Below are 13,292 nucleotides of genomic sequence, written 5' to 3' on the forward strand. Positions count from 1 at the left end.
AAATAAACAAACAAAACCAGTAAAATGGATTAATGAAACTAAGAGCTGATTCTTCAAAAGAATTAATAAAATTGATAAACCCCTAGCCAGACTTATCAAAAAGAAAAGAGGAAGAACCCAATAAAATCACAATGAGAGAGGAGAGATCACAACCAACCCCACAGAAATACAAACAATTATAAGAGAAAATTATGAAAAACTATATGCCAACAATTTGGACAATCTGGAACAAATGCATAAATTCCTAGAAACTTACAAACTACCAAAACTGAAACAGGAAGAAAGAGAAAATTTGAACAGACCCATAACCAGCAAAGAAATTGAATCAGTCATCAAAAATCTCCCAAAAAACAAAAGTCCAGGGCCAGATGGCTTCCCAGGGGAACTCTACCAGACATTTAAAGAAGAGTTAATACCTATTCTTCCCAAACTGTTCCCAAAAATAGAAATGGAAGGAAAACTTCCAAACTCATTCTATGAAGCCAGCATGACCTTGATTCCAAAACCAGACAAAGACCCCACTAAAAAGGAGAATTGCAGACCAATGTCCCTAATGAACAGGGATGCAAAAATTCTCAATAAAATAGTAGCAAATTGAATTCAATGGTACATTAAAAGAATTATTCACCATGATCAAGCAGGATTTATTCCTGGGCTGCAGAAGAGGTTCAATATTCACAAAAAAATCAACTTGATACACCATATTAATAAAAGAAAGGATAAGAACCATATGATCCTCTCAATAGTGACAGAAAAAGCATTTGACAAAATAGGACATCCATTCTTGATTAAAAACCCTCAACAAAATAGGGATAGAGGGAACATACCTCAACTTCATAAAGGCCATATATGAAAAACCCACAGGTAATATCCTTAATGGGGAAAAACTGAGAGCTTTTCCTCTGTAGTCAGGAATACAACAGGGACGTCCACTCTCAGCATTGTTATTTAACAGTACTAGAACTCCTAGCCTCAGCAATCAGATAACAAAAAGAAATAAGAGGCATCCAAATTGGCAAAGAAGAATTCAAACTTTCATTATTTGTAGACAGCATGATACTCAAAGTAGAAAACACGAAAGACTCCACAAAAAAATTGCTAGAGCTCACATGTGAATTCAGCAAAGTATCAGGATATAAAATCAATGTACAGAAACTTGTTGGATTTCTATACAACAATAACGAAGCAGCAGAAAAAGAAATCAAGGAATTGGTCCCATTTGCAATTGCACCAAAAACAATAAGATACCTAGGAACAAATCTAACTACAGAAATAACAGATCTATACTCTGAAAACTATGCAACACTGATGAAAGAAATTGAAGAAGACACAAAGAAATGGAAAAACATTCCATGGTCATAGATTGGAAGAACAAATATTGTTAAAATATCTATGCTACCCAAAGCAATCTACACATTTAATGAAATCCCCATCAAAACACCACCAGCATTTTTCAAAGAGCTAGAACAAATAATCCTAAAATTTGTATGGAACCACAAAAGACTCTGAATGGCCAAAACAATTCTGAAAAAGAAAAACAAAACTGGTGGCATCACGATTCCGGATTTCAAGCTATATTAAATAGCTGTAATCATCAAGACAATATGGTACTAGAGCAAAAACAGACACATAGATCAATGGAACAGAATAGATAACCCAGAAATGGACCCACAACTATATGGTCAACTAATCTCCAACAAAGCAAGAAAGAATATCCAATGGAAAAAAGACAGTCTCTTCAACAAATGGTGTTGAGAAAACTGAACAGCGACATGCAGAAGAATGAAACTGGACCACTTTCTTACATCATACACAAAAATAAAATCAAAATGGTTGAAAGACCTAAATGTGAGATAGGAAACCATCAAAATCCTAGGGGAGAACAGAGGCAGCAACCTCTCTGACCTTAGCCATTCTAGATACACTAGACACATCACCACAGGCAAGGAAAACAAAAGCAAAAATGAACTATTGGGACTTTATCAAGGTAAAGAGCTTTTGCACAGCAAAGAAAATAATCAACAAAACTAAAAGGCAGTCTACAGAACGGGAGAAGATATTTGCAAATGACATATTTGATAAAGGGTTAGTATCCAAAATCTACATAGAACTTATAAAACTCAACACCCCAAAAACAAATAACCCAGTTAAGAAATGGGCAGAAGACATAAATAGACATTTTTCCACAGAAGACGTCCAGATGGTTAACAGACACATGAAAAGATGTTCAACATCTCTCATCATCAGGGAAATATAAATCAAAACCACAATGAGATGCCATCTCACACCTCTCAGGATGGCTATTATCAAAAAGACAAGAAATAATAAGTGTTGACGAGGATATGGAGAAAGGGTATCCCTCCTGTCCTGTTGGTAGGAATGAAAACTGGTGCAGACACTCTGGAGAACAGTATGGAGGTTCCTCAAAATGTTAAATATAGAACTATCCTACAATTCAGCAGTTGCACTACTAGGTATTTAACCAAAGGATACAAAAATACAGATTTGAATGGATACATGTACCCTGATGTTTATGTTTATAGCAGCATTATCAACAATAACCAAACTATAGAAAGCCCAACTGTCCATTGATTGATGAATGGATAAAGAAAAAGTGACACACACACACACACACACACACACACACACACACACACACACTGGAACATTACTCAGCCATAAAAAAGGAATGAAATCTTGTCATTTGCAATGACATGTATGGAGCTAGAGTGTATTATGTTGTGAAATAAGTCAGAGAAAGACAAATACCAGATGAACTCACTCATATGTGGAATTTAAGAAAGAAGACAGTTGAACATATGGGAAGGGGGAAAAGAAAAAAAGGAGAGAGGGAAACAAGCCATAGGAGACTCTTTTAACAGTAGAGAACAAACTGAGGGTCGATGGAGGGAGGTGGGTGGGGCATGGGCTAGATGGGTATTAAGGAGGGCACTTGTTATGATGAGCACTGGGTGTTGTATGTAAGTGATGAATCACTGAATTCTACTTCTGAAACCAATATTGCACTGTATGTTAACTACCTAAAATTTAAATTAAAAAAAGACATGATTGTTTACATAGAAATCCCTAAGAAATATACATGAAATGATCATCTGAATTGAAAATCTTAAAGAAATTACAATACAGCTACTAGAACTTATAATTTAATTTAGCAAGATCACAGGATACAAGGTCAATATACTCGCTATTGAACTTAAGGATCTTTGTTCTTTGAAAGACGTAATGAAGAAAATAAAATGTCAAGCCATGGATTTGGAGAAAATGTTTGCAGACTTATCTCTGACAAAGGCTTGTAAGTGGAATATATAAAGAAAATATTTTTTATTGAAGTATAATTAACATACAGTGTTATATTATCTTCAGGGGTACAGTTTAATGAGTCAACAATTCAGTGTTCATCAATATAAGTATATTCTTGATCTCCTTTATCTATTTCGCCCATCTCTCCACCTACGTCCCCTCTGGCAACCACCAGCTTGTTATGTGTATTTAAGAGTCTGTTTTTAGTTTGTCTCCTTTTTGTTTTAAGAGAAATAAACTGAAAGGAATCTATTCAAAGCCCCCCCCCCCCACTGCACCTCCAGCCAAACTTACAGACAAAACTCACAGGGGTCTGCACTTGGCCCTAACTCTGTTTTTCTAGGTCACAGTGCCCTTCGTTCTCAGAAAGTGGACCCCAACTACAAAACATATTCTCTAGCCTCACCACAACTCACATCCCAGACAAGCCCTGGACAGAGCCCCTCAAAAAACATGCCATCTCCTGCTCTACCTGGTCAAGAGTTGACCCCTTCCAGACCCCCTCCCCTCATGGGCACAGCTGCAACCCTCTCACATCCTTCAAAACCCCTTAAAAAGCCCAGCCTGACAGAAACTCAGGGCCGACATCTCTCTTGATGTCTGGCCCCTCTCCTCCCTTGGAGAATGAATAAACTCTGTCTTGTTTGTTGCTCTACTCTTTGTGCAATTCTTTGCTGCCTGAGTCACCAGCCACCCTATCATCAACCAATTAAAAATTGGCAAACTATTTTAATAGATACTTCAGCCAAGAAGATATATGAATAGCTAATGTGTACCTTCAGACACCACCACTAGGCCTCCAGGAAATATAAATTAACAGCATCATGTTAAATTACTACACAGGCACTAGAATGGCTAAAATTTAAGACTGACAAAACTTAGCATTGACAAAGATGTGAAGGAAATAGTAGAGGAATTGTGAAATGGTAAAATCTCACTGGATAAAACTTTGGTAGTTCTTTATGAAGTTAAATGTACATTTACTATATAATTCAGCAATCCCATTCCTAGGTATTTACTCAAGAGAAATAAATACATAAATCCACAAAAGACTTACATGTGAATTAAGACTGCATTATTCACAGCTGCATTATTCATAATACCCAAACATTTGAAACAACCTCCATGTCCATCAACTGGTGAATAGATTTTTAAAAATAGAATAAATCTGTGCTATTGACATCTACTCAACAATAACAAGGAATGAACCACTAATACATGGAACAGTAAGAAGTGAATCTTAAAAACATTCTGAGGAAAAAACACATATCCATTTGCATGGAATTGTATAGAAGGCAAAAATATAATATCAGAAAGCATATTAGTATATTAGCTGTTACCCGGGGCTGTGGCTTTGGGGATGAGATTTAATACAAACAGGAATGATGTCATTTTATGGTATGATGGTAATATTCTATATTTTGATTTGAGTCATTGGTCATTATATGGTTGTATACAACTGTATCCTTAAAAATATTGTAATTTATTTTATAATTTGTTTATGTAGGTTATGCCTCCATAAAGATGAGTGAAAAAGGCAATCAAGATGATGAAAACATAATAGTGAAGAGATAAAAATTATTAGTGACTTGATATAACAAATAAGCAAAGAAAATATAACATAATTTGGTCCTTAAAGAAGGAAACAAAAAAAATGAAATAGAAATGATATTCAAAACTATAATCAAAGAAAGCTTTTCCATGAATAAAAAGATATGAATCTACATACTTAAAGGACTTATTTAAGTGATACCTGGGTTGCCTACACTAGGATATCCTAATAAAGCTACTAAAACTGTCATTCAGTTTTAAAGGCTATAGAAAAACAGTTTCATCACTGAAGTATTCAGATAATATTGCATTCATTCATGCATCTTTTCAGATAAATCTAGTAGAAGACTAGCTTTATCCAATCAAAATATGGCTGGGGATACTTAGGCAAAAAAAACTAATTGTGACTATTGAATATTTTCAATTACACAAGTAAGGCTATAAAGTGAAAAGAAGGATGGAAGTTTAGCATGTATGTGTTCTATGTTCTGATAGGTAGAAATAACATCTAAAAATGGGAAGAGATAAGAGAGATAAATGAAAATAGATAAATCTCATGAATTGTTACAAAAGTAATACATGGGAGTCAAAGGGTCTTATTTATATTTATTTATTAGATTTATTTTAGAGAGAGAGAGTGGGAGCAGGGGCAGAGGGAGAGAATCTTCAGACTCCCCACTGAGTGTGGAGCCTGATGTGGGAATTGATCTCACAACCCATGAGATCATGACCTGAGCTGAAACCAAGAGCTGGATGCTTACCCAACTGAGTCACTCAGGCACCTCTCAAAGGGTCTTATTTAAAGATTATTTTAAAATGTCAGAAGCCAAATTTAAAAAGGGTATACCCTTGGGGCACCTGGGTGGCTCAGTCATTAAGCGTCTGCCTTCAGCTCAGGTCATGATCCCAGGGTCCTGGGATTGAGCCCCACATCGGGCTCTCAGCTCAGCGGGAAGCCTCTTTCTCCCTCTCCCACTACTCCCCCTGCTTGTGTTCCCTCTCTCGCTGTGTCTCTCTGTGTCAAATAAATAAATAAAATCTTTAAAAAAAGGGTATACCCTTTATATTATAGGATGTGTTTGATTAAACATAACTATGTGAGAAAAAAATATATATATAGTAAATAGTATATATATATATATATATATATATATCCCTAAATAGTAAAAGAGACAAGGAAAACAGACCACATAGAGAAGAGATCTAGAAAATACAAAATAATACAAATTAATACAACATAAATTGTAGGAAATAATTGATACCAAAATAATTTTATTTATATAATGATAAAAGGACAACTCCTGTATTAAAAAAAGAATTTGAGATTGGCTCATAAAGCAAAACTGACACTTGACTAGTTAAAAGACACATCTAGGGCGCCTGGGTGGCTCAGTTGGTTAAGCGACTGCCTTCAGCTCAGGTCATGATCCCGGAGTCCCGGGATCGAGTCCCACACTGGGCTCCCGGCTCAGCAGGGAGTCTGCTCCTCCCTCTGACCCTCTTCCCTCTCGTGCTCTCTAGCTCTCATTCTCTCTCTCTCAAATAAATAAATAAAATCTTAAAAAAAAGACACATCTAAATCAAAATAATTTAGAAAAGCAAAAATGATGAACAAACACATACAACAGAAATGCAGGATGTAAATAGTTGTTACCATCCTGATATTATAAAAAAATGAATGCAGCCCAAAATACATTAAATTATGAATTATGAAGTTTCTGGCTCTGGCTTTTAGGAACAGGATCTATTTCTGGCTCTGTGTGGCCCCAGAGATTATTGCTTCTAATTTTTCTGTTATTTCTTCCAAAGCCTCAGGTAGTTCCCTCATATACCTGTGATTATCAATATTCTACCAGAAGGAGACTCTATGCAGATCTCTGGAATTTTCTCTTTTTATAGTTCTCTCTTCTCCAGAATCTGTCCTGAGAATCCAACCGCCTCACACTCCCTGGCTCTCAGTTCCATCTTATCAATACAAAGAGGCTGTCAGGCTACATGTGAATTCTTCTGCCAATGTGCTGTGACCTCAAAACTCTCTCTATGAACTAAGCTGGAGCAATCAAAAAGCTCCCTGTGCTCATTTGCTATCTCTCAGTGTCACTACCTCCCACTCCCTGAAGCCCAATACCTTGAATACCATCATTTCATGTATTTCATTGATTTTTAAAAACTATTTCAGGTGGGGGAGGGGCAGATCTAATGTCATGAAGGTACTTTTAAAATAATTTTAATTTATAAAATGTGACTGTTTTATATATTCAAATATTAAAACGAATTTAAAAATAGGGGAAAAAAGCCAAGACTTAAAATTAAATGCACACAGAGATAAATGAAAACAACTATATAAAATTGATAATCACAGGAGCTTCCAAATGTGACCATATTTGGTATATTTCACAAAAACAGGGTTTGCCAGTTAAATATTTATTAAGTGCAGGGGAAAAGATAACTAGGCTTTTTAACTGTGACACAGATTTGCCATATTCTTTGTGGAGGCTGAAGACGCTAGATGACCATGAAACAGAAATGGGGATTAAGTAGAAAGAAGCAAGGATGTACATTTTTACCTGTTTAGATGATATGGCCCAGTTGAACTTGACAAAAGATTTAAAAGGGAGTGACACGTTGGTGGAAAAGGCAGACTGGTGAGAGTTCATCAACCTGTTAAAGAACATACTGACCATAGATGCTGAGAATCACTAGGATTGAAACCCTAAACCACCCTTCCGTCACCATGACACACCTACTTGATTTTTCCCATAATACACAAATGAAATCATATTTTCAGATCATGGAGGTTTGCAAACATTGGGTGAATATGTATGACACTGTGAATCCAAGCCAAACCGCCTTCATCATGCATATTGCCCCCAGCACATCCACCAACTAGAGTATGACCTTCAACAACCACCTGAACACTGTCCACAACCAGGCTCCCACCTCTGCCAGTGCCACTATTTCCTAATCCAACCCTGAAGTCTCCTAAACTACCAATCTACACTCTACCAGTCCTCAGAGGCATCCATGGCTGCAGTGGCCCAGCAGAGCATGCCCCTGTACACAGTCGCAGCCCAGATCTATGCCCAGCCTGACTCCTAGCAAGCTCTCATCATGTGTCCACCCAGATTCTTATGATTCCAAGGGTCTCCCTCTAAGCATGCTGGCAATCTCATATGAATGAAGAATGCAGTTACCATTTTCACTCAAGCCCCAGCAGCTCAGTATCTTCAGATCCAACCAGGCCTAGTTGCCCAGGAGGCCTGGCCAAGTAGGACCCAGAAAATCTTGTTTTCTCTAGCATGGCAACAGCTGACTGGAGCAGCCACCCACATGGCAGTGCAGCATGTGATTGTGATTCCTGAGACCATGGCAGGTATCCAGCAGTTGGCCAACTGGAGGAACATGAATACTCAATCCCATCATGCAGCAGTCTGTGCTACTGACTACACATGTGACCCTTCCAACAGCCCAGTCCTTAAATATGGGTGTGACCCATGTGGTACAGCTTCAGCCAACCAGCACCACCTCCTCCCAGAAGAGTAAGTCCCACCAGTCCTCTGTGAGACCTGTCTCCACCTGTGAGGTCTCCTCTTTTCAGGCCTTCAGCTCCCCTCAGAGGTCCAAGAGTAACAAGAACACACATCCCTGCTGCACCCTGGTGCAGAGCAGCCCAGCCTGCATCTCTTCCATCACATGTAGGTGGAGTGATAGGGGCCTCCAGCACCACCAGGAAGGGACAATGGCAAACAATTATCATTCCTGACAACCCCAGCCCCCAGGTCAGTCTCCAGGAAGGAACAAGATGGGGCATATGCTGTGTGCTGCCAGTTCATATAGAATGAGAGTTATCCAGGGATCTGGGCCACTTTCCATCATCAGACATGACATGACAATTTCTCTCCCCTGGCCCCTACATTTTGCTATGTCCTAGAGTCCTAAAGCAGTTTCAGGAGAAGGTCCTACAGATTTGCCATGATTATTCAAACCCAGAATATTGTGAATCACTTTGGTCTTAAACCTAGTTATAGGCCCTAAATATCTGGGGGATTTGATACCATAAAAATCAGGCTCACAATACCAGTGTATTTCAACCCCTGTATGCTTAAAACTCCCTGCCCTGGTCTACTAAATTTATTCCCAGTTGGTCAGGATATTTCTCTAACATCTCCTTGGCTCTCTAAGAATTTGAAGTAATTGTCGAACTTATCAGAAATTTGCCTGTGTCTGACCTAACAGAGTGTCACTAAATCTCTAGAACTAGATGGCATTTCCTAGAACTTTCAGAGGAATGCCAAAGCAAAATTATTATTCCTGACCCCCAATATGTGTCACTGTCAGTTTCCAGAGCAAATGGATGGTCAGCAACTCCAACTTGTGAGGACTCCAGAGCATGATGGGGCACACTGGGAGTGAGCAAATTAAAGGGGAGAGAAAGAATGACAAACATTCACAAAGTGTTTTTTTTTCCCCACAAAGTGTTTTCATTTGCACTATTTTGTGTATCATTTGACAGGGCATGCAAAGCAAGTAGTTCTAGTGCCATTTGATAGATAAGGAAACTGAGGCCCAGAAAAGGTAAGTGATTCACCCAAATTGATAAAGGTTTTAAGTGGCAGAACTGGGATTCGGGTTGCCTGCTACTGAAGAAATGGTGAGCTTAATTATTGACAAAAATAACTGATTTCTCTTCAGTCATTAATTCAACACATATAAATTCTATCCTGCCCCTCCTCTGATCATCACCATGCCCACACACATGGTTGCAACCACTGTATGCAAGGCATCAGGTCAAGGCTGTGGGATGTCCAGAGTATGTTCACAGAGCCATGACTGAGTGCTATAGCTCTAACAGCAAAAAGGGCAGAAGACAGTTCTTCTAATTCTTTGAGAAGATTTTTCAAAATGAGGAGGCAAGACAGAACCAGCAGCCTGCTTTTTCTCAGTGATTTCCTTTTTTTAATTTATTTATTCATTTGAGACACAGAGATACAGAGAGAGAGAGCATGAGCAGGGGGAGAGGCAGAGGAAGAGGGAGAAGCAGGCTCCCTGCTGAGCCAGGAGCCGGATGCGGGGCTCGATCCCAGGACCCTGGGATCATGATCTGAGCTGAAGGCAGACACTTAACCATCTGAGCCACCCAGGCACCCCACAGTGAGTTCCTTTTGAGCAAGGGGGCTCTGTGGGCATGGCTAATCTGTGGGCATGATTAATCTAAAGACAGAAAACAAGCCAAACATATTTTTCTGGGTCACCCAAGATTAAGTAGTAGATCCAGTCTTATTTTATTTTTGATTTTATTTTTTTTTAATTCCAGTATGGTTAACATACAGTGTTGTGTTAGTTTCAGGTGTACAATATAGGTGTATAATTCAGGTGTACAATTGATTCAGCAGTTCCGTATTTCACCCAGTGCTCATCACGACATCATCTATTTCACCCATCTCCTCACCCCCAGCCCCTCTGGTAACAATCAGTTTGTTCTCTATAGTTAAGGGTCTGTTTCTTAGCTTATCTCTCCTCTCTTTTTTTTTCCCCTTGTTCTTTGTTTTATTTCTTAAACTCTATCTATGAGTGAAATCATATGGTATTTGTCTTTCTTTGACTGGCTTATTTCACTTAGCATTATACTCTCCATTCTATCCATGTCATTGCAAATGGCAAGATTTCATTCTTTCATTATGCCTGAATACTATTTCATTGTATATGTATACCACATCTTCTTTATCTATTCATCTATAGAAGACCACTTGGGCAGCATCCATAATTTGGTAATTGCAAATAATACTGCTGTAAACAGAGGGATGCATGTATCCCTTTGAATTAGTTTTTGGGTTTTGTGTGTGTGTGTGTGTGTAGTTTTTAGGTAAAAATCCAGTAGTACAATTACTAGATCATATGGTAGTTTTATTTTTACTTTTTGAGGAACATCCATACTGTTTTCCAAAGTAGCTGCACCAGCTTGCATTCCCACCAACAATGCATGACAGTTCCTTTCCCTCTACAACCTCACTAACACTAGTTATTTCTTGTGTTTTGGATTTTAGCCATTCTGACAGGTATAAGGTGATATCTCATTGGAGTTTTAATTTACATTTTCCTGATGATGAGTGATGCTGAGCATCTTTTCGTGTGTCTGTTGGCTAAATGTCTGTCCATGTCTTCTGCCCATTTTTAATCAGATTATTTGTTTGTTGGGTGTTGACTTGTATCAGTTCTTTATACATTTTGGATACTAACCTTTTATCAGGTATGTCATTTGCAAACATCTTCTCCCATTTAGTAGGTTGCCTTTTAGTTTTGTTGATTGTTTTCTTCACCGTGTAGGAGCTTTTTATTTTGATGTAGTCCCAATAGTTTGTCTTTGCTTTTGTTTCCCTTGCCTCAGGAGACATATCTTTAAAAAATATTGCTATGGTTGATGTCAGAGACATTACTGTTTGTGTTCTCTTCTAGGATTTTTATGGTTTCATGTCTTACATTGAAGTCTTTAATCCATTTTTAATTTATTTTTATGTGTGGTATAACAAAGTGGTCCAGTTTCATTCTTTTGCCTGTGGCTGTCCAGTATTCCCAACACCATTTATTGAAGGGACTGTCTGTTTTCCATTGGATATTCTTTCTTGCTTTGTTGAAGATTAGTTTACAATACCATTGTGGGTTTATTTCTGGGTTTTCTATTCTGCCCCATTGATCTATGTGCCTATTTTTGTGCCAGTACCAAACTGTTTTGGTCACCATAGCTTTATAATGTAACTTGAAGTCTGGAACTGTGATGCCTCTCACTTTGCTTTTCTTTTTCAAGGTTGCTTTGGCTGTTCAAGGTCTTTTGTGGTTCCATAAAAACTTTTGGATTGTTTGTTCTAGCTCTGTGGAAAAAGCTGGTGGTATTTCGATAGGGACTGCATTAAATGTGTAGATAGCTTTGGGTAGTACAGACATGTTAACAATATTTGTTCTTCCAGTTCATAAGCATGAAACATCTTTCCATTTCTTTGTGTTGTCTTTGATTTATCCATCAATGTTTTATAGTTTTCAGAGTGCAAGTCTTTCACCTCTTTGGTTAGATTTATTCCTAGGTATCTGATTATTTTTGGTGCAATTGCAAATGGGATTGTTTTCTTAATTTCTCTTTCTGATGCTTTATTATTAATGCCTAGAAATGAGGCAGAAATCAATGTGTAGAACTTACTTTAAATATTTATAAATGATTTTGATTAGAGGAGCATTTGACTATCTATATGTGCTGAATAATCCATCTCTCCTTCTTGAAATTACCTTGGACAAATTTAAAAAACTGATAACCACAGAGAAAACAATAAATCTGTCAACTTTTGAAAAGTCTTCTCTGTAAACTCATAAAAGGGTATATTCTAAACACTAAAGTAACTAATTCTAAGCACCAAAATAACTAGAGAAATCCTGGGGACTTCCAGGGAAGATTGAAGAATAGGAGGAGGCTGGGCTCACCTTGTCCCACAGATACAACTAGATAACACCTATATCAGTGCAAATAACCTAGAAAACAACCCAAAGACTGCCAGAACAGATTCTCCAGAGTAAGTGTAGAGGAGAGGCCACATTGAGGAGGGAAGAAAGGGAAGAGACATGGATGGGAGCCAAATGGACACACAGAACTGCCTGCAAGAGGTAGGGATGCAGCAGTCACAGAGAAAGGAGAGGAGCAAACCCATGCCAGGCATCCCAGGCATGAAGGATCCACATTGTGAAGATGAATCCCCATAATATTTGGCTTTGAAAACCAGAGGGGCCTGGTTTCAAGAGATCTTACAATTAGTGGGGCTTAACCCCAGGAACTTTAGAAATCAGTGTGCTCTACTTGGGAGAGCTAGAGAGCAATAGGAAACTAAGTCCCCACCCTTAAAGAGAGAGCACAACAAACAGTCCCACTGAGATACAGCAGGGCAGCAGTTTGAAAAATGCCTGGGGTGTGCAGGAAGGAGATTTATTTACTAATCTCAGAGGTTATGCTGGAGGGGCAGGGATCTTTAGGAGAACTCTCCAAGACCAAAGGAGCTGGTGGGCACCATTTCCCTCCCTGATCCCCTAGCCTAAATATAGCAACATCTGCTGTGACCCATGCAGTGTGAACACCTTCCACTTAGCTTGGTTACAGTGCACCCTGCCCTCACGTGCTTATGTGCATCCACATCCTCCAACCCCAACAGCCTGGGCAGTTTTTTCAGGTGGCTGCCGGTCCCCTCCTGCAGTGGACCAGCATGGGCCTGCTGGCACTGTGTACCATGACTGAATTCTCAGGTGAATCCCCATCCACCAACACACCCTTGGGAGAAGTCATCCAAAGCTGTGCTGCAAGTCTGTGCTGCAAGGTAATAGGCAAGCAGCCCCAAAAGGGGCCAGTACCACTCCAAAGTGACTCCTGCTCAGGGAAGAGGGGAAGA

General features: G+C 38.7%; 1 pseudogene; it reads left to right on the forward strand.

Annotated features, from left to right (window-relative positions):
• The first annotated feature begins 7,185 nt into the window (after positions 1–7,185).
• Positions 7,186–13,292, forward strand: part of LOC112810192 (homeodomain-interacting protein kinase 2-like) — a 177,855-nt pseudogene continuing 171,748 nt past the window's right edge.

Source organism: Callorhinus ursinus, unplaced genomic scaffold, assembly GCF_003265705.2.
Source record: "Callorhinus ursinus isolate GAN/ISIS: 27379988/994484 unplaced genomic scaffold, GSC_fseal_2.0 scaffold65, whole genome shotgun sequence".
Classification (NCBI taxonomy): Eukaryota; Metazoa; Chordata; class Mammalia; order Carnivora; family Otariidae; genus Callorhinus; species Callorhinus ursinus.